Raw genomic sequence first — 20,762 nt, forward strand, 5'->3', positions numbered from 1 at the left:
CAACCCCTTCACCTCTCATCCCTCATCCTCCCTCATCTCATCCTCATCCTCCCCCCTCCTCATCCCTCATCCTCTCATCACCTCTCATCCTCATCCTCCCACCTCCTCTCTCATCCCTCAACCTCTTCAATCCCATCTTCCGCAACCTCTTCACCTCTCATCCCTCATCCTCCTCACCTCTCATCCTCCCTCACCCCTCCATCCCCTCATCCTCTCACCCTCATCCTCATCCTCCTCCTCCCTCATCCCTCATCCTCCTCACCTCTCATAGCTTCATCCTCCTCACCTCTCATCCCTCATCCTCCTCACCTCTCATCCCTCATCCTCCTCACCTCTCATCCCTCATCCTCCTCACCTCTCATCCCTCATCCTCCTCTTTTTTCATCCCTCATCATCCTCACCTCTCATAGCCTCATCCTTCACTACTCCCTAACAGCCCCTTAAGCCTCAACCTCCTCACAACTCCCTTACACCATCCTCATCCCTGATAATCCCACGGCCCTCACTTAGCCCCTGGGGTGGAGGGAGTGGGGGAGGGGGAGGGAGGGAGGGGGTGAAGGAGTGGAGGGAGGAAGGGGGTGAAGGAGTGGAGGGAGTGTTGGAGGGAAGAAGAAAGTGAGGAAGAAGTGAAGGAGTGGAGGAAGGAATAAATGAAGGAGTGAAAGAAGATAGAAAAGGAGGGAGGGATAATGAAGTGGAGTTATGGGGGATAAAGGAGTGAAGGAAGGGAGTGAAGGAAGGGAGGTCATCTCATATTTCCAGGATGGTCATCTTCCTCACGGGGCCCTCCTCCTCCGCCTCTTACTTCTCCTCCTTCTCCTTCTCCTCCTCCTTCTCCTTCTCCTCCTCCTTCTCCTCCTCCTCATATATTATTCTCTTATTTCTTTTTTATTATTTTTCTTTTGTTGTTGTATATTTCTTATCCTTTATTTCTTTTTCTTCTTATTTTTTCATCTTCTTATTCATTAATGTCAAGTTAATCATGCAGTATTTCTTATTCCTTAGTTAATGTTATTCATTATTTAGTTATTATTCATCTTTATTAATTCATCTGTATTATTCATTGTTTGTATGTCGACTTTTCATCGTTTATTCTCTAACTCGTTCGTAGGTGATTTATTATTATTGTTCATTTCATTCATCTATCAATTACTTATTATTTGTATATTCATTTTATTCAACCAACACACACACACACACACACACACACACACACACACACACACACACACACACACACACACACACACACACACACACACACACACCCTGACTGGCGCCTGGCACTGGGCCGCCGCCATGACGCCACACATCCCGGAGTATCCTTAAACACATCTTCCAACGTCCTGCCATAAATTTCAACGTGCCTCACCCTCCTTCTCCCTCCCTCACATCCCTAACACACTCTATTGTAAACTCACACCAACTGATTCCTTTACTCTTTCTCCTTTTTCGGTCTGCAGTGTAAACTATAGTAATCTATGTTCCGTGGTTCACCTTCTCGTGTAAACTCGTTTCTCTCTTGTATTGTTCGTGGTTCACCTCTAATGTAAACCCTGACCTATATTTTCTTTAAGTAAACTGTGACCTTTATTATCTGGTTTATCTCTATGGTAAACAAAGACCTACATTTAATTGTTTATCTCAAAGGTAAACTCAGGTGTATATTATCTGGTTTACGTCTGTTGTAAACCATCTCTCTTCATCGTTCATCCTTATACAAATCCTAATATATACATCGTAAACCTAAATATCCTAATTCTCGTTCAATTCATCCTATCGTAAGTTATATTTTTATGTTTACATTTACCTTATCTATAGTGTTTACATCCTAGTACTGAAAGTTATACCTTATATCTGAGGTCAGTAGCCAGGTAAGGTAATGTTTCTTTCACACATTTATATTCTAAAAGGAGATATATTTTACCCCTTCTATATGAATTATATGTGTATATTATTATCTATTTTCGTTGATTATACATCTTCATGAATCTCGATCAGTCCAATATTATTTACATCCGATTAAAACTGGCGACTGGGGACGATTAGACTGGGGCCGATTACAACTGGGGACGATTAGGACTGGCGCCGATTACAACTGGGGACGATTAGGACTGGCGCCGATTACAACTGGGGACGATTAGGTTAACTGGGGACGATTAGACTGGCGCCGATTACAACTGGGGGCGATTAGGACTGGCGCCGATTACAACTGGGGACGATTAGGACTGGCGCCGATTACAACTGGGGACGATTAGGACAGTTAGGGAACATGTTATTTAAGTATTCAGTAATAGTGGGGAGATGCTGCTCCAACTTTACCTTATATTTATTTACCAGCTTCTTCCCGTCTCCCTGTGTGTGTGTGTGTGTGTGTGTGTGTGTGTGTGTGTGTGTTTTAATATTCCTCATCTACACACACACACACACACACTTTTATTTAAATACTGTAAAAAAATTCTTTCGTCATTTCTAATTTAGTCCATGAGAGAGAGAGAGAGAGAGAGAGGGCCTCTTGTACAGTATAACACGATAAGGCTATATAAATCATACGTCATTTTCGCCTTCACAGAACAGCCCATACAAGAACCTTCAGTCATTTCTCACTTTCACCGCAGTAAAAGAGAAGGGAGAGAGAGAGAGAGAGAGAGAGAGGAGAGAGAGAGAGAGAGGTCTTGAAATATTCCCGCCTTTCATGTTGGTTTACGTACAAAATATCTTCTCTTAGCGGCGGCGTCGTGTGGTTAATATTTTTCCTTAATTTATGATTTTACAGAATGGATCTCTCTCTCTCTCTCTTTTCTCTCTCTCTCAGCTACTCAGTAATCACATGAGGTAAGAGCGGTGGTGGAGGTGGAGGTAGGGGGAGGTGGAGGGAGTGGGAGACACCAGCAAACACGTGTCAACCCCCCACCCCCACACAAACCCCCCAACACACCCATCCTTCTGGTAATGATCAATAAACTTGTATAATAATTCCCAACACGTCTTATTGACCTCTGACCTCGCACGCCGCCATAAACACCTCCCCATAACCCACACACGGACATGTTTAATCACTATATAATCTGACCCTTGCCATAATAATTAACTCTTTCAGAAAACAACACCCAAAACTCCACCCTCGACCTTGTGTGTTTCAATAACAGTAAAGTGACTTATTTAATTTCCTCCATCTACTTATCGTAATGTCTGAAAATTTTACCTTACTGTATAATAATCTCTCTCTCTCTCTCTCTCTCTCTCTCTCTCTCTCTCTCTCTCTCATTTTGCTCTGTATATTTTTATCTACCTTTACCACTTTCCTTATTCTCTGGTTCTTCCTTTATACTGAATCACGAAACACCTGTTAATGGGCCGGGAGAAAGTGTAATATAAAGCAGGGGAGAGAAGGGGGTTAGAAAGTTTGTTTGAGAGAGAGAGAGAGAGAGAGAGAGGGGGGGGAGGAGAGAGAGAGAGGTGAAGAAAAAGTAGGATGTGAATATTCATTAAAAGTTTGCAGGAATCGGGTGTGACCCGGACGCCTCAGTGACGTAGCCGTGACGTAGAGGCACCTGACGAGGGAAACGAGCAAGGGTGAGGGGAGATGGAAGGGGTGAGGGAAGAAAGGGTGAGAAGAGAGGGGAGGAAGGTGAGGGGCAGAGGGAAGAACTGAGAAGGGAAAAAGGTGTGAGGGGTGAAAGGATGGTGAGGGGGTGAAAGGATGGTGAGAGGGGTGAAAGGATGGTGAGAGGGGGTGAAAGGATGGTGAGGGGTGAAAGGATGATGAGAGGGTGAAAGGATGGTGAGGGGGTGAAAGGATGGTGAGAGGGGTGAAAGGATGGTGAGGGGGTGAAATTATGGTGAGGGGGTGAAAGGATGGTGAGGGGGGTGAAAGGATGGTGAGGGGTGAAAGGATGATGAGAGGGTGAAAGGATGGTGAGGGGGGAAAGGATGGTAGGGGTGAAGATGGTGAGGGGGTGGAGAGGAAAGGATGGTGAGGGTGAAAGGATGGTGAGGGGGGTGAAAGGATGGTGAGAGGGGTGAAAGGATGGTGAGGGGGTGAAAGGATGAGAGGGGTGAAAGGATGGTGAGGGGGTGAAAGGATGGTGAGGGGTGAAAGGATGGTGAGGGGGTGAAAGGATGGTGAGGGGTTGAAAGGATGGTGAGGGGGGTGAAAGGATGGTGAGGGAGGTGAAAGGATGGTGAGAGGGGTGAAAGGATGGTGAGAGGGAAGCTGAATAGGTGAGGGAGAGAAAGAGGAGAGGAGGAATGGGTGAGAGATAAAAGTCGAAGGTTAAGGGGAGAAGAAGAATGGGGCGAGAGTGTGAAAGGTTGGAGAGAGAGAGAGAGAGAGAAAGAGGGAGAGAGAGGAGAGAGAGAGAGAGGGGGGGAGTGGGAAGTAGAGAGAGAAAAAAGAGAATTAAGAGATAAGAGAGGGCGAATAAAAGAAATATCCTGAATAGAAGGAGAGAAAGAGCTTAAGAGAAAAGTTGGAAAGAGAAAAGAGGAGGAAGTGTAGATAGAAAATGAGAGAAAAAGAAAGAGGAAGGATTGAAACGCGAAGGAAACGAGAACGGAAAAAAAAAGAAAAATGAAGATAATGAGACGCGAAGATTAAAGTAAGGCAGAGGAACAGGGGTGAAGTAAAGAAAGAGGGTAGCGTGAGGTGTAAGCAAAGGATAAATAAAGAAGTGTAAATAAAGGAGGGAGAGGTAAGAAAATGAGGTGAGAAGAGGGGAGAGAGAGAGAGAGAATAAGGAAAGTCAGTGTATAATCTCTCTCTCTATACATACATACTCTATATATATATAGTTGACTCACCACCACCATATTAAAGACTGTTTATCAGCAAACAACATCTGTATCGACCTAAACTACTGAAGCCAATGTTCTCCAAGGATATTTTTGTTTTGGTTTAGTAGAATTGTAATTTTTTCTGAGTTTACTATTAAAAATAATAATACCACGCCATCACAGCTAAATAAACACATAAATAAAATACATAACTACATAAATTAACAACAAAATAAATAAACAAATAACATAAAACGATAATTAGGTTTGTTTGTTTTGGATACTCAGTCTTTGTACTTGACTCTGGATGACCTACACACACACACCAAAGTCAACTCGGTCGGATGGGTTGAACAGACGGACAGATGGATGGTTGAATAGACGTACGGAAGGGTGGACGGGCAGACGGATTGATGGATAAGGGTAGTAACACAGTGACGCTTTCATAATATTGTATCAGGTTATAAAAATTCAGAGTCACAACAGAGAGTAGTATTTGAGTGATTCATCCCTCCCTCTCTCCCTCCTTCCTTCCTTCCCTTCCTTCCTTCCCTTCCTTCACTCCCTCTATGGCCGAAAACTATAGTAATCCCCCTAAGGAGAGCTGTAATGACGCCAAACTCCAAATACTATAAATTTCACTACTTTTCAAAATCTTCACAATTCAAGGTCATTTTGTAATAATTTTCTTTTTTAATTTTAGTTTTTCTTTTAATTTTTTTTTTTTAATATTTCGTCGTTCACCATACAGTAAGTTCAGCAGACGACTCGCTGTCCAACACTCAGACGGACACGTTCACAAATTTCCTCTTATACATACCCGACGTTACTAGATGACAGACAGAGAGACAAAATAAAAGGAATGACAGACAGACAGAGAGATAGACGGGGATTATACCAGACAGACAGACAAAAAACATGCGTAAAATATCGATAATAAAATACTTTGACAGTGTATGGCTCCGGGTATGACTGGACGATGAAGCTTACACAACAACATGACCATGGAGGACCACTGTGTAGCGACCTTGGAGACCACTGTGTGACCACAGAAGGACCACTGTGTGACCATGAAAGGACCACTGTGTGACCATGGAGGACCACTGTGTGACCATGAAGGACCACTGTGTGACCATGGAGGACCACTGTGTGACCATGGAGGGGACCACTGTGTGACTGGCAGGACCACTGTGTGACCATGGAGGACCACTGTGTGACCATGGAGGACCACTGTGTGACTATGGAGGACCACTGTGTGACCATGAAGGACCACTGTGTGACCATGGAGGACCACTGTGTGTGTGACCATGGAGGGACACTGTGTGACCATGGAGGACCACTGTGTGACCATGGAGGACCACTGTGTGACCATGAGAAGGACCACTGTGGCGACCATGAAGGACCACTGTGTAACCATGGAGGACCACTGTGTGACCATGAAGGAGACCACTGTGTAACCATGGAGGACCACTGTGTGACCATGAAGAGACCACTGTGTGACCATGGAGGACCCTGTTAGCGACAGAAGACCACTGTGTGACCATGGAGACACTGTGTGTGACCATGGGAGAGACCACTGTGTGACAGTACTGTGTGACCATGGAGACCACTGTGTGACCATGGAGGACCACTGTGTGACCATGAGGACCACTGTGTGACCATGGAGGACCACTGTGTGACTATGGAGGACCACTGTGTGACCATGGAGGACCACTGTGTGACTATGGAGGACCACTGTGTGACCATGGAGGACCACTGTGTGACCATGGAGGACCACTGTGTGACCATGGAGGACCACTGTGTGACTATGGAGGACCACTGTGTGACCATGGAGGACCACTGTGTGACTATGGAGGACCACTGTGTGGCCATGGAGGACCACTGTGTCCCACTACATTATCTGGATTACACGCAATCAAATTCTCCCCGTCATTATTACCTATGGTGATGAAGTGACACACGGTCATGTCCACTGAAATGCGTAGGGGGGTGGTGGTGTTAAGGGGTAAATTGCGTAATCAGGTGCTGGCATTGATTTAAAACTGCGTACAGGTGTGGCGGTGTCATAGCATAATATTCGCGTACAAGTATTGGAGTTAAAGAGTAATATGCGTATTTAGGTGTCCGTGTTTTGAACTGCGTATAGAGGTAGCTACAGTGTTATTGCGTAAACCAAGTACAAAGCAGGCAGGGACGTTATAAACAAGCCACATAAAGAGGTGGAGACGGTGTTATAGAGTAAACTGCGTACAGAAAAGTGCAATTATGCGGAGCGTGTTGGTGAGCATGGCGGGCAGCGCAGTAGCCGACAGCATCGACCGTCCACTCCAGCTACCACTCCGACTCATTTGTCATCCTCCTCCTCCTCCTCTTCCTCCTCCTCCTCCTCTTCCACTCACCCCTCACTGAAATATTCTCTGCAGGTGCGTGTCTGCTTCTCCCCTCACACACACACACACACACACACACACACACACACACACACACACACACACACACACACACACACATCATGATTTAAATTTTAAAGTACTGTAATGTTGGCCACATGCGTAATAGGCACATCAGATAATAATAATAATAATAATAATAATAATAATAATAATAATAATAATAATAATAATAATAATAATAATAATAATAATAATAATAATCCCTTTACTAACAATAAAGGTTAAAATACGCAGAATCGCTAGACTTCGGGAGACAAGTCATGCACACTAACATACAATCAGTACCATCTTGAGATACTAAAGGGGAACAAAGTCTGAGTCAACTTCCTAACATTTCCAGCAGGTAAGGGCGAGATTAATTACCTGCATCACCTGCTATAACAACTTAATGCCATCACATGAAAAGACAGTTCCGACCCCAGGTACACATGACAGATGTTTCTCCAGGTAAACAAGACAGATGCTTTCCCAGGTAAACAAGGCAGATGTATCTCCAGGTAAACAAGACATGCTTCCCCAGGTAAACAGGAGAGATGTTTCTCCAGGTAAACAAGACAGATGCTTCCCAGGTAAACAAGACAGATGTTTCCCCAGGTACACATGACAGATGTTTCTCCAGGTAAACAAGAGAGATGCTTCCCCAGGTAAACAAGACCGGTGTTTCCTCAGGCAAACAAGACTGATGCTTCCCGATGTAAATAAGACAGGTGTTTCCTCAGGTAAACAAGACCGATGTTTCCCCAGGCAAACAAGACAGATGCTTCCCGATGTAAACAAGACCGATGTTTCCACAGGTAAACAAGATAGATGTTTCCCCAGGTAAACAAGGCAAATGCTTCCCCAGGTAAACAGGACAGATGTTTCCCCATACACTAGGGAAGTCGTATATCACAGTTAATAAAACACACACACACACACACACACACACACACACACACACACACACACACACACACACACACACACACACACACACGGGTCACCAAAAAGTCGTAAACAGATAATGGTGGTGGGAGACCAGAGCCATCATCACAACCAGCACCAGCATCACCAGTCATCACCACACCCTGCACCAGTCACCACGCCCAGCACCAGTCATCACCACGCCCAGCACCAGTCACCACACCCTGCACCAGTCATCACCACGCCCAGCACCAGTCATCACCACGCCCAGCACCAGTCATCACCACACCCTGCACCAGTCATCACCACGCCCAGCCCAGTCATCACCACACCCTGCACCAGTCATCACCATACCCTGTACCAGTCATCACCACACCCTGCACCAGTCAACACACCCTGCACCAGTCATCACCACACCCTGCACCAGTCATCACCATACCCTGTACCAGTCATCACCACACATGACACCAGCAACACTTGGACGTAACGTGTACCATAATTATCATCATCACCAAGACACCACCACCATACTCACCAAAACACCACCACGATTACCACAATACCACCACCACCCTTACCACAACACCACCACCCTCACCACAACACCACCACCTTCACCACAACATACAAGTACCCTCACCACAACATAACACCACCTTCACTACAACACTTTCACCACAAAATCTCCAACACCACAACAACAACATCACCACAACACATCACCACCTTCACCATCATCACCAACCACAGAGAACATCACTTTAAGAGAGAGGTGATGAACGTGTCGTATAATATTAAAAATAAAAATAATTACATCGATCCATTACAAGATGTTACCTTGTTATAAAATTGTCCTCCCTACCTGTCTGCTGTCTGTATGTCTGTCTGTATGTCTGTATGTCTGTATGTTCGTTCGTATGTCTGCCTGTATGTCTATCTCTGCTTGCTTGACCCCTCTTTCATCCTGGCGCCAATCTCCCTGCCTGTCTGTCTGTTTGTCTGCCTGTCTTGTCTTTCAGTACTGGCGTCTATCTCTGCGCATGTGTTTTCCTTTAACGACGAGATGCCAATTAAGTGATCGCAGTGGCACTTGGAGCGTCGATTAAAATGCCGTTTAAACAAATCTGGCGACAACCTCAAGTGATTACCGGATGCCGCTCCGATACACAATGCCACCCCTCCCTCACCTCCCTCCCTCCCTCCCTTCCCTCTCCCCTCACCTCCTCCCCACTCAACAAAGGAAACTTTGAAGTGTGTATAAGCTGCCGTAGATGATATAAAACATCCCTCCCTGGCAAAAATCATCCACCAGCAAGGTCAGGAGAGTCATGCACTTAGCTGGCCACACGCAGCCCTCACACACACACACACACACTCGAGGTAACACGCTCACAGTGACCTTGAACTTTGACCTAGCATCTGGAAATTAATAGATACCTTCTTGAGTGACGACAGACATGTGTATAGAGTTGGTTATGATCTATCCACTCAGAGACAAACAGACAGACACATAAGGTAAACAGTGTATATGTATGTATGTGTGTGTGTGTATATATGGAGGGCATAAAACATCCAATACACGAGAACTTGGAAAAATATGACACTGTTACATCACTGAGTGTATATATATATAGGGAGTAGGTCAGTTAGCCATACATACAGTACGTACATACATACATACATACATACATACATACATACATACATACATACATACATACATACATACATACATACATACATACATACGACTCTCATCTTTGGGTTCAACGACGCCTAACACCATGGCGTCGACATTGCACCGAGACTCTATTGTAAATAAAAAAAATCCTGTACTTTACGAAACTTTTAAAACTAAGTGTAGAGTCTGAGCTTAATTTTCACCCCATTTTTTTTACTAGTTTCCCATTTGCGTTCTATTTTCAGCGTAGACTATTCTGACAAGTACCTTCTTTACGTGATAGACAGACAGACAGACAGACAGACTCATTCTCTCAGATACCCAGTTAGAGAGATCAGGAAAAAGCATTTATTTCACAGAGAACATAGGAGATAGCATAATTGTGTTCTCCAGCCTCTTGGAGACTGAACGTTAGTCTGTCAGGTTATAAGAACAGAATGGCTAATTATTCTGCCCCAGCTAACTATAACAATTATATCAACCACCATTTACACTGTTCTTAATAACCTTAGTAATTATACGTATCAGTATTGCCTAATAATAATAAATAAATTATACTTAACCTTAAATGATATATACGACAATAACCTTCCTCCATCGAACTGGTCAATGAAACAACAATGGAAAAATCTTCGCCCAATCAATTAACTTCAAACTATAGAACTAAAATAAAAACAAAACATTTATTTATGTTCACTTGAATGAATGGGAAGGTATTTGTGGCTCGCAGGGCGGAGTAGTAGTAGTAGTAGTAGTAGTTAAGTTATGTCACAGCCTGGATGAGATGTCGATTGTCCTTCCTCCTTAGGTCGGCTTTGCTCTGCCTCAGAACGAGAGCATCGGCCCCAAAGCCGACAACAGTTGCAGATATTGACTATGAGGCGACAGTCACTGAATGCCGCATAGATCTGCGGCTCAACTAACTCAACACAGCTAGGATAGCTACTTATGTATTAGGATATTTAATTTTAAGGTAATAAAATGGCGGCGAAGTTGTGGCTATTAGGGGAGGATGGAGGCCACGTTAAGTAGTAGTAGTAGTAGTAGTAGTAGTAGTAGTAGTAGTAGTAGTAGTAGCAGTAGCAGTAGTAGTAGTAGTAGTAGCAGTAGTAGCGTACTGTATGTTTGTGTTCATTATAAAGAGTTAGCTCGGTGTCAGATCTAATTTTTTAAAGGGCCAATTTAGAAAGACTTTTGGAGTGGATTATCATACGGAAAAATAATTTTAGTGGGACATCCTCGAGGGCCATTGTCGATAAACATTTTGGTGAAGCCTTTAATAGGATTATTTTTGGAAAGCCATTTGAGGGACATCTTTAAGAGTGCCATTTTGAAAAAGCCAGCTTAGCGAAAACATGGGTAGAAACCCTTTGGAAGGCCATTTTAGAAAGTTAAATGACTGAACGACTTTAAAAGTCTTGCTTCTTATTCGGGGTCTCGTTACGTAATCGAGACCAAGTCGTGAACTATGACCTTTGTAGTATAGGAAACCATAATATATACCAATTATTATTATTATTATTATTATTATTATTATTATTATTATTATTATATTATTATTATTATTATTATTATTATTGTTAGAATCATTATTATCATTAGATGAATGGAAATAGTCTAGATATATTTTTCTTTTTTACACAAACAACATACCTCGTCTACCATGTATTGAAGCTAAGGCAAACACGTCACTACACCCTTCTCAGTTTAGGGATCCAAGCTATGAGGGACGACTGGACGAGCAATGGGCAGATTGAGAATTAATCCTCGTGGAATGAAATGAAATCGAGCCTATGTATGCATATACATATATATATATATATATATATATATATATATATATATATATATATATATATATATATATAAACAAAGAAGTATGTCTGTATGTTTGTGTGTTTGTGTGTGTGTGTGTGTCCGCACGAGAATCTCGGAAACTACTTTACCGATCTGTAGTGATGATGGGTGATGATGTTATATGTAGTGATGATGGATGATGTTATATGTAGTGACGATGGATGATGATGTTATATGTGGTGATGATGGATAATGTTATATGTAGTGATGATGGATGATGTTATATGTAGTGATGATGGTTGATGTTATATGTAGTGATGATGGGTGGTGTTATATGTAGTGATGATCGATGTTGTTATATGTAGTGATGATGGGTGGTGTTATATGTAGTGATGATGGATGGTGTTATATGTAGTGATGATGGATGGGTTATATGTAGTGATGATGGATGATGTTATATGTAGTGATGATGGGTGGTGTTATATGTAGTGGTGATTAGACAATAAAATAATAACAGTTTAATGCTAAAATATACTTTTGCTGAACAGTTGTAGTGAAAACTTGGTGGAACTTACATACACCGTTAATGAACTATTGATGGAAGAAGAAGTTTGGGGACTAAACAGTGAGACAATGTGGAGCCCCCGGAGGGTGGCGTCCTACCGTGGCCTAGCGTTTTCTGCTAGTATAATATATATATATATATATATATATATATATATATATATATATATATATATATATATATATATATATATATAAGAGAGAGAGAGAGAGAGAGAGAGAGAGAGAGAGAGAGAGAGAGAGAGAGAGAGAGAACACATAACTATAGAGCAGAAGTGTTTGATTTTATTGGACAAGGATGTGTTTTAACATTAAGGAATATCATCTGAACATTACGATATTTCATTACTGGACAAGTACGTATTAATTCTTCACACCAATAACTATATGAATGTTCTAATGCCAACGACCTACATAAACTACGTCATTTAACAACCTCAACTACCCCTTAACTCCCCACACCCCATATAAAACACTGTAACAACAACTTTCCCATTCTCTTATATCACCCAATGTCCTTGAGGTGAGGGCCAAATACATTTCGCTTTTAATCAATGAACACAGGTGGATCCTCCTCAGGTGTAGAGGTGTGTGAGGTCCTGCCTAAACTTTAAGAGGTCCATAACAGGGGCGGGAAGGAAGGGTGAGGTGATGCAGGGAATGGATATGGGACGGATGGTGAGAGGGTGTTATTTGAGTGAGGCAAATGGGAAAGAAGGAGGAGGAGAGAAAGAAGGGGTTTTATGTAGGTGAGGTAGATGGGAGAGGAGGAAGAGGAAGAGGAGAAAAAGGATGGAAATGAGGAGAGAGAGAGAGAGAGAGAGAGAGAGAGAGAGAGAGAGAGAGAGAGAGAGAGAGAGAGAGAGAGAGAGAGAGAGAGAGAGAGAGAGAGAGAGAGAGAGAGAGAGAGGGCATACTAAGGATGATGAATCAGGTCTGGTGATGTGTCAGGATAAACACGGAGAACTTTAATGAAGGGGGAAGATAGAGAGAAAGAAAAGTAAAGACAGGAAGGGGCCACAATAGCCAGGAGGAAAAGGGTGTACTTCCCATTGTTTCTGGCTGATGGTTTCACACACACACACACACACACACACACACACACACACACACACACACACACACACACACACACACACACACACACACACACACACACACACACACACCTATACTGGCGGTGAGTAAACTGAGATGAATTTCCTCACTCAGTACCAACCTTCCGAGATACGTTATTCAGACTCGTAATTAAAAAAAATAAAATATAAAATAAAAGTGGAGGACAGGTGTATGAAAACACCTGTGTGATGAAAGTATTAATAGTTTCTAAATAAAAGAGTTTAATGGGTTTCATCAGATACTTTAACACACAAATATAAGACAAAATTTACCACCGCCATCTTTATGATCATCTCGCTTTAAGTAAATAATAATGTACCTGTAGTTTTAACGAAGCTGGACTAAGTCACTACTTTCTCTACTACGATACAGTCACCGTAGAGACACTCACTATACCTGTAGTTTATACCTACCACGGTACATCGGGTTACAATACACAGAAAAAATACAGCACTGTACTGTAGAGATGAATGATACAGCAGGGAGAGGCAACATAGACCCATCGGGGGGCTGTCAAATGGCAAACAATTCTAATGGGCTAACGAAACCCTAAGAGACCGCACCCTCCCCCCTCCCCCACCCCTCCTCCCCCCTCCCCCCACCCTCCTCCTCCACCACCCCTCCCGACATAATTATTGGGCTGTAGTTCTTATAGGTCACTGTCCTGATGGGCTCTAAGAAAAGTCCTATCGGTATGGTTGGGCTAGATTAGGGCCAATTATACGTACTAGGAACAATTGGGACCGAGGCTCAATTAACTGGAACCTCTCAATCATAACATAATTTTCACATCCACTTATATACACGTCACGTAAACGTCCTTATACTTCACCATGCGTTAAGATAAATCGACATTGTGACCCGGAATACAACTCTGGTACATCTAGTATTATAATCTGCTGCCAACTAGCTAGTGTAGTGTCTATTACTAGTTAGTGCTGTGCTAAATAGACAGGGAAAGGTGTTAGCGAAACTTACCATTGATTATTAGCAGTCAAATAAAGCTCATTTAATGTTAATATAGACATAAAAGAATAAGTCATTTTTTTTGTTTCTTCAAGTACATAATAACAACAATTACTATCACCACTACTGTCACAACAACTACTACTACCACCATTATGACAACAACAACTACTACTACAATTACTACTACTATCACAACAACTACTACTACCACCACTACTACTACTATCAAACTTATTTTATATCCTGTTTGTTCAACATGTTAAAAACAATTATACTGTAGGCAAGGGCTCAGTTGTCCTACTCTCATGCTGGGTGTTACAAGTGCGTAGCAACCACTGCCACTTGCTGCCTGTTACCACCACCATTACTAAGGTCACCACTATCATTATTCAGGGTACCATTCTAAGGTTACCACTACCATTACTACCACTGTTTAGGGTACCACCATTACCACCATTACTGTATCATTGTTCAGGTTACCACCAACATTATCACCATCACCATTATTTTTGTAATGACCATCACTATTACCATTAATCATGCCACCATCACCATTATTATCTTCATCATCATTATTCACCTCACCACCACCACCACCACCACCACCACCACCTACCACCACCCACCATCACCACCACCACCACCACCACCACACCACCAATAATGACCACAAAACACCAGCAAAACAACAATAACAATAACCATAACAAAACAACAACAACAAAACAATAAACATTAGAAAACGAACAGAACAATAACTATTCACAAAAACAACCAGGCGAGAAAACAACAACAAAAACAATAAATATAGCAAAACAACAACACCGAAAAAAAAGAAAAAAAAACAACAAAACAATAACAATCACAATAACTACACTGCTAATAATAACCACAACCACATTGTTAACTGAACTTTAATTAAAAGCTAAAACAACAAAGCTTCTAGAAATAATGTCAACAAAAACAACAATAACAACAATCACCATTACCACAACTAAAAGACACTACTAACAACAACTACAAGACACAACCAACAACAACAATCACTATAACCACAACTACAAGACACAACCAACAACAACAATCACTATTACCACAACTACAAGACACAACCAACAACAACAATCACTTTATACCACAACAAAGCCTAACCAATAACAACAATCACTATAACCACAACTACAAGACCTAACAATAACAACAATCACTATTACCACAACTACAAGACACAACCAATAACAACAATCACTATTACCACAACTACAAGACACAACCAACAACAACAATCACTATTACTACAACTACAAGACACAACCAATAACAACAATCACTATTACCACAACTACAAGACACAACCAGCCAACAACAATCACTATTACCACAACTACAAGACACAACCAATAACAACAATCACTATTACCACAACTACAAGACACAACCAACAACAACAATCACTATTACTACAACTACAAGACACTACCAACAACAACAATCACTATACAACTACAAGACACAACCAATAACAACAATCACTATTACTACAACTACAAGACACAACCAATAACAACAATCACTATTACCACAACTACAGGACACAACCAACAACAACAATCACTATTACTACAACTACAAGACACTACCAACAACAACAATCACTATACAACTACAAGACACTACCAACAGAACAATCACTATAACCACAAATACAAGACACAACCAATAACAACAATCACTATTACCACAACTACAAGACACAACCAATAACAACAATCACTATTACCACAACTACAGACACAACCAATAACAACAATCACTATTACCACACTACAAGACACAACCAATAACAACAATCACTACCACAACTACAAGACACAACCAACAACAACAATCACTATTACTACAACTACAAGACACTACCAATAACAACAATCACTATTACCACAACTACAAGACACAACCAATAACAACAATCACTATTACCACAACTACAAGACACAACCAACAACAACAATCACTATTACCACAACTACAAGACACAACCAACAACAACAATCACTATTACCACAACTACAAGACACAACCAATAACAACAATCACTATTACTACAACTACAAGACACAACCAATAACAACAATCACTATTACCACAACTTGAAGACACAACCAATAACAACAATCACTATTACACAACTACAAGACACAACCAATAACAACAATCACTATTCACAAACTACAAGACACAACCAATAACAACAATCACTATTACTGCAACTACAAGACACAACCAATAACCAATCACTATGCCACAACTACAAGACACAACCAATAACAACAATCACTATTACCACAACTACAAAGACACAACCAATAACAACATCACTATTACCACAACTACAGGAACAACCAACAACAACAATCACTATTACCACAACTACAAGACACAACCAATAACAACAATCACTATTACCACAACTACAAGACACTACCAAAAACAACAATCACTATAACCACAAATACAAGACACAACCAATAACAACAATCACTATTACCACAACTACAAGACACAACCAATAACAACAATCACTATAACTACAACTACAAGACACTACCAACAACAACAATCACTATTACTACAACTACAAGACAACAAATAACGACAATCACCATTACCACAACTACAAGACACTACCAACAACAACAATCACTATTACCACAACTACAAGACACTACCAACAACAACAATCACTATTAATACAACTACAAGACACAACCAATAACAACAATCACTATTACTACAACTACAAGACACAAGCAATAACAACAATCACTATTACTACAGCTACAAGACACAACCAATAACAACAATCACTATTAGTACAACTACAAGACCCTACCAATAACAATCACATCACCACAATTAGAATACAATCAACAACAAGGAGTTACAACAACAACATTTACAACTACAAAAATGATATCAACACTAAACGCAGAAACACCAACATCCATTGATGCAACAACATTAACCACTGCCACAACAATCACAACAATCAGTACCACAGCAGCAGGAGTATCTACAACAATCCCTTCCTGAACTACGACAATACCAGCAACAACTTTTATCATAAATACAACAACAACATTTACCACAACTACAAGAAATTATCATTGACAATTAAAATGACATCAACTCCCAACAATAAACAAATTGTACCAAACAACCAAAACAATCAACCATAACCACAACCTAAGGACCAATCAACTATATAACAACTACAACCTGACCACCAAACAAGATTCTCATATCAGCAACCACAATAATAACAAAAAAATAAAGAAAAAACAACCAAAAGAAACTCTCAACCATAAAATGACAGAGCAACATCAACATCCAATAAACTACGTCATCAACCACGTAATTACACACGATCTTCATCCAAAATAATGAAAGTTTTCACCAAAGAGCAAATGAAACAATATCTAGAATGAACCTAACTTCACACCAAACAGTCAAACGTCACAACCACACCACCACACTCGACTCTTCCACCATCAACCACTACAGTAATAATATTCACCAACAACCAAGATAATAGCAACCATAACCACTACTACAAGACAACCAGCTACAGCAACCACAAAGATAAATAGATTTAAAAAAAACTACCTTGTCCACAACTACAACCAAAGTCCTCATTATTAACCCCAAGTGCCACTACTGTACCACACAAGACAAACCTTCAGCAACCATAACGTCTTAGAATAACAGAAAGTGTCGCTAAACTACACTACTACCACACGAAATTCACCACCACCACCAACCACAACCGAAATCTGCCAAAGGAAAGACAAGCAACATCAGCAACAACATGTGCCACTACCACACCACCACCACACGAGACACGCCACCATATCTGCCAAAGGAAAGATAAGTACAACGAACACCGCACAGGACTCCTCTATCACCAATAACAACCAAGATTGACAGAAGCAACAACAATTAATACAATCAAACTACCACCACACATGACTCCTCTAACAACAGCAACAGCAGCATGAGAGCCCCAATACCGAGTCTACTCCCCCAGCCTCCTGCCAGCAGCAATGGCCGACACGGCTCTCTCTCCTCACTTCCTGCCTCCCTGATAAACCAATACCATTTTTTGCTGTTAATGGCACTCACCGCCTGAGAGTTTTCCAATCAACTTGTTTGGAAGTTGCTCTTTAATGCGCCCAACTAATACCATATCTAAATACAAGTACAAGTGACATTTATTCCTTGAGTACATTACTCTTTAAATTCTTTTTTTTTTCGTGATACGTATCTGAACGCCGAGTGAACTCTGTATCACCCCTTTTGTAAACAGACGGCGCAAAGACCTGTCTAGCTGCTGATGTTGCATGCAGGTTGAGTCCTCTTGCACAAAACTAACATGTTATGAGGGTGATGTGTGGGAGGTGGGGGACAGGGAACAGCACACGCATGTACGCACGCAGTAGAGACTCGCAGACACCCAAGTGGTCATTACGTCTAGCTTCCGCGATGCTGCCTTAAGATTACCACTGGAGGGCATTATGCGCTCGGACGGTGGCATGACCATCACACACACACACACACACACACACACACACACACAGTACGGACGGATGACAAACTCAACTCGACTGGTGTTGTGAAGGAAGTGCTTTCTGGGTAGATTTAGCCCGGGTACACAAGTAACTGGGAGATAAAATTCCGAGTGGGGAGGCTTTACAGTGAAGACATGTTGCATCCAAGAGTCTGTAAAGTAGATGTTCCAGATGCAGGGCCGAGAGCTAGAGGTTGGCTCTAGCTGGAAAACAAGTCGTTCATATCAAAGACCTGACAAAGAGATGCCCCACCTAGGAGAGACAACCACGACACGAAGTGCTAAAAAACCCGCCACCCCAAGACTAAGAAATACCCCAAACAAAATACAAAAGTCATTCCTAATGTACTGTACCCTGTCGATCAGTGATAGATGACCGAGTGAGATACCGTGGGACCATACCGGCCTTACGACCTAACCCGACCTAGACACACACACGCAGGGACATGAACCAAGAAGCAACTGCTGGTAGAACACATGAGTGCTCCACCATCCACATCACTAATGGAAGATGAAGCAACACCAACCTTAAGTACTGCAGGCTGGGCACCCCTCACGTGGGCGTGTGGGCGTGCCACAGCCAGTTATTGATCTCGCCACACGAAATGATGCGAAATTGACACGGAGACACAGGAGGACGTCCAAAACCGAGAGGGGAGGAGGAGGAGAGTGAGTGAAGCTGCATGAGAAGAGAAGGTAATGGAAAGGGAACGAAGGGATGGGGGGAATGGAAAGAGGGGGACGAATGCTAGGGGAGAGAAGCTGGGAAGGGAAGAGGAGGAAGGAAGAGGTAAAGAGAGAGAAACTTGGAAGGGGAGGAAAGAGAATTATAAAAGGAAGAAAACTGATGGGTACAGGAGAATGTAAGTTAGTAGAATGAAGCTGGTATAGGTGAAGGAGGAGGAGGAGGAGGAGGAGGGGTATGGAAAGGAAGCCAAGAAAAAAGAGGCAAAAGAGGGAAAACGAGGAGAAAGGTTGGAGGGAAGAAAGAGGGACGTAAGAGGACAGTGGAGGGTAAAGAGGGAGGAAAACGATGATGATGGTGATAGTGAACGAAGGTGACTAATATAGTTCTTCCCTCCTAGTGATGGTGATACAATCCACGTGAGGTAATCTTGTATCTTTTATTCATAACCAGAGGCATTTTAAATACTATTGATTGTAAAGGTGATAGTGAAAGCAGCTTAATGATGGTGTAAAACCAGTAGGTAATGGTACATGACCTCCTTGGTGGTGATGGTGACTGCCTGCCCTGATGGTGATGACAGTATCTCAGTGGTGGAGTTGGTAACTGTCTCCAAGGGGGTGGTGTTGGTGATTGTTCTGATGGTGATGACAGTCTCCTAAGTGGTGGTGACTGTCCTGATGGTGATGACAGTCTCTCAGTGGTGGAGTTGGTAACTGTCTCCAAGGGGGTGGTGTTGGTGATTGTTCTGATGGTGATGACAGTCTCCTAAGTGGTGGTGACTGTCCTGATGGTGGTGACAGTCTCTCAGTGGTGGTGTTGGTGACAGTCTCTCAGTGGTGGTGTTGGTGACAGTCTTCAAGATGTTGGTGTTGGTGATTGTTCTGATGGTGATGACAGTCTATCAGTGGTGGTGTTGGTGACCGTCCTGATGGTGATGTCAGTCTCCTAAGTGGTGGTGACTGTCCTGATGGTGGTGACAGTCTCTCAGTGGTGGTGTTGGTGACAGTCTCCAAGGTGGTGGTGCTGGTGACTGTCCTGATGGTGATGACAGTCTCCTAGGTGGTGGTGTTGGTGGCCACCCAGGCAGTGCTGGAGATCTTCAAGGTGATATTTATGATCTCCCAGGTGATAGGGACCACCTGGGCAGTGTTTGTGACCAATATGGTGTTGGCGGTGATCTCCTAT

This window comes from Homarus americanus, unplaced genomic scaffold (genome assembly GCF_018991925.1).
Source record: "Homarus americanus isolate GMGI-L3 unplaced genomic scaffold, GMGI_Hamer_2.0 scaffold11218, whole genome shotgun sequence".
NCBI classification, from domain to species: domain Eukaryota; kingdom Metazoa; phylum Arthropoda; class Malacostraca; order Decapoda; family Nephropidae; genus Homarus; species Homarus americanus.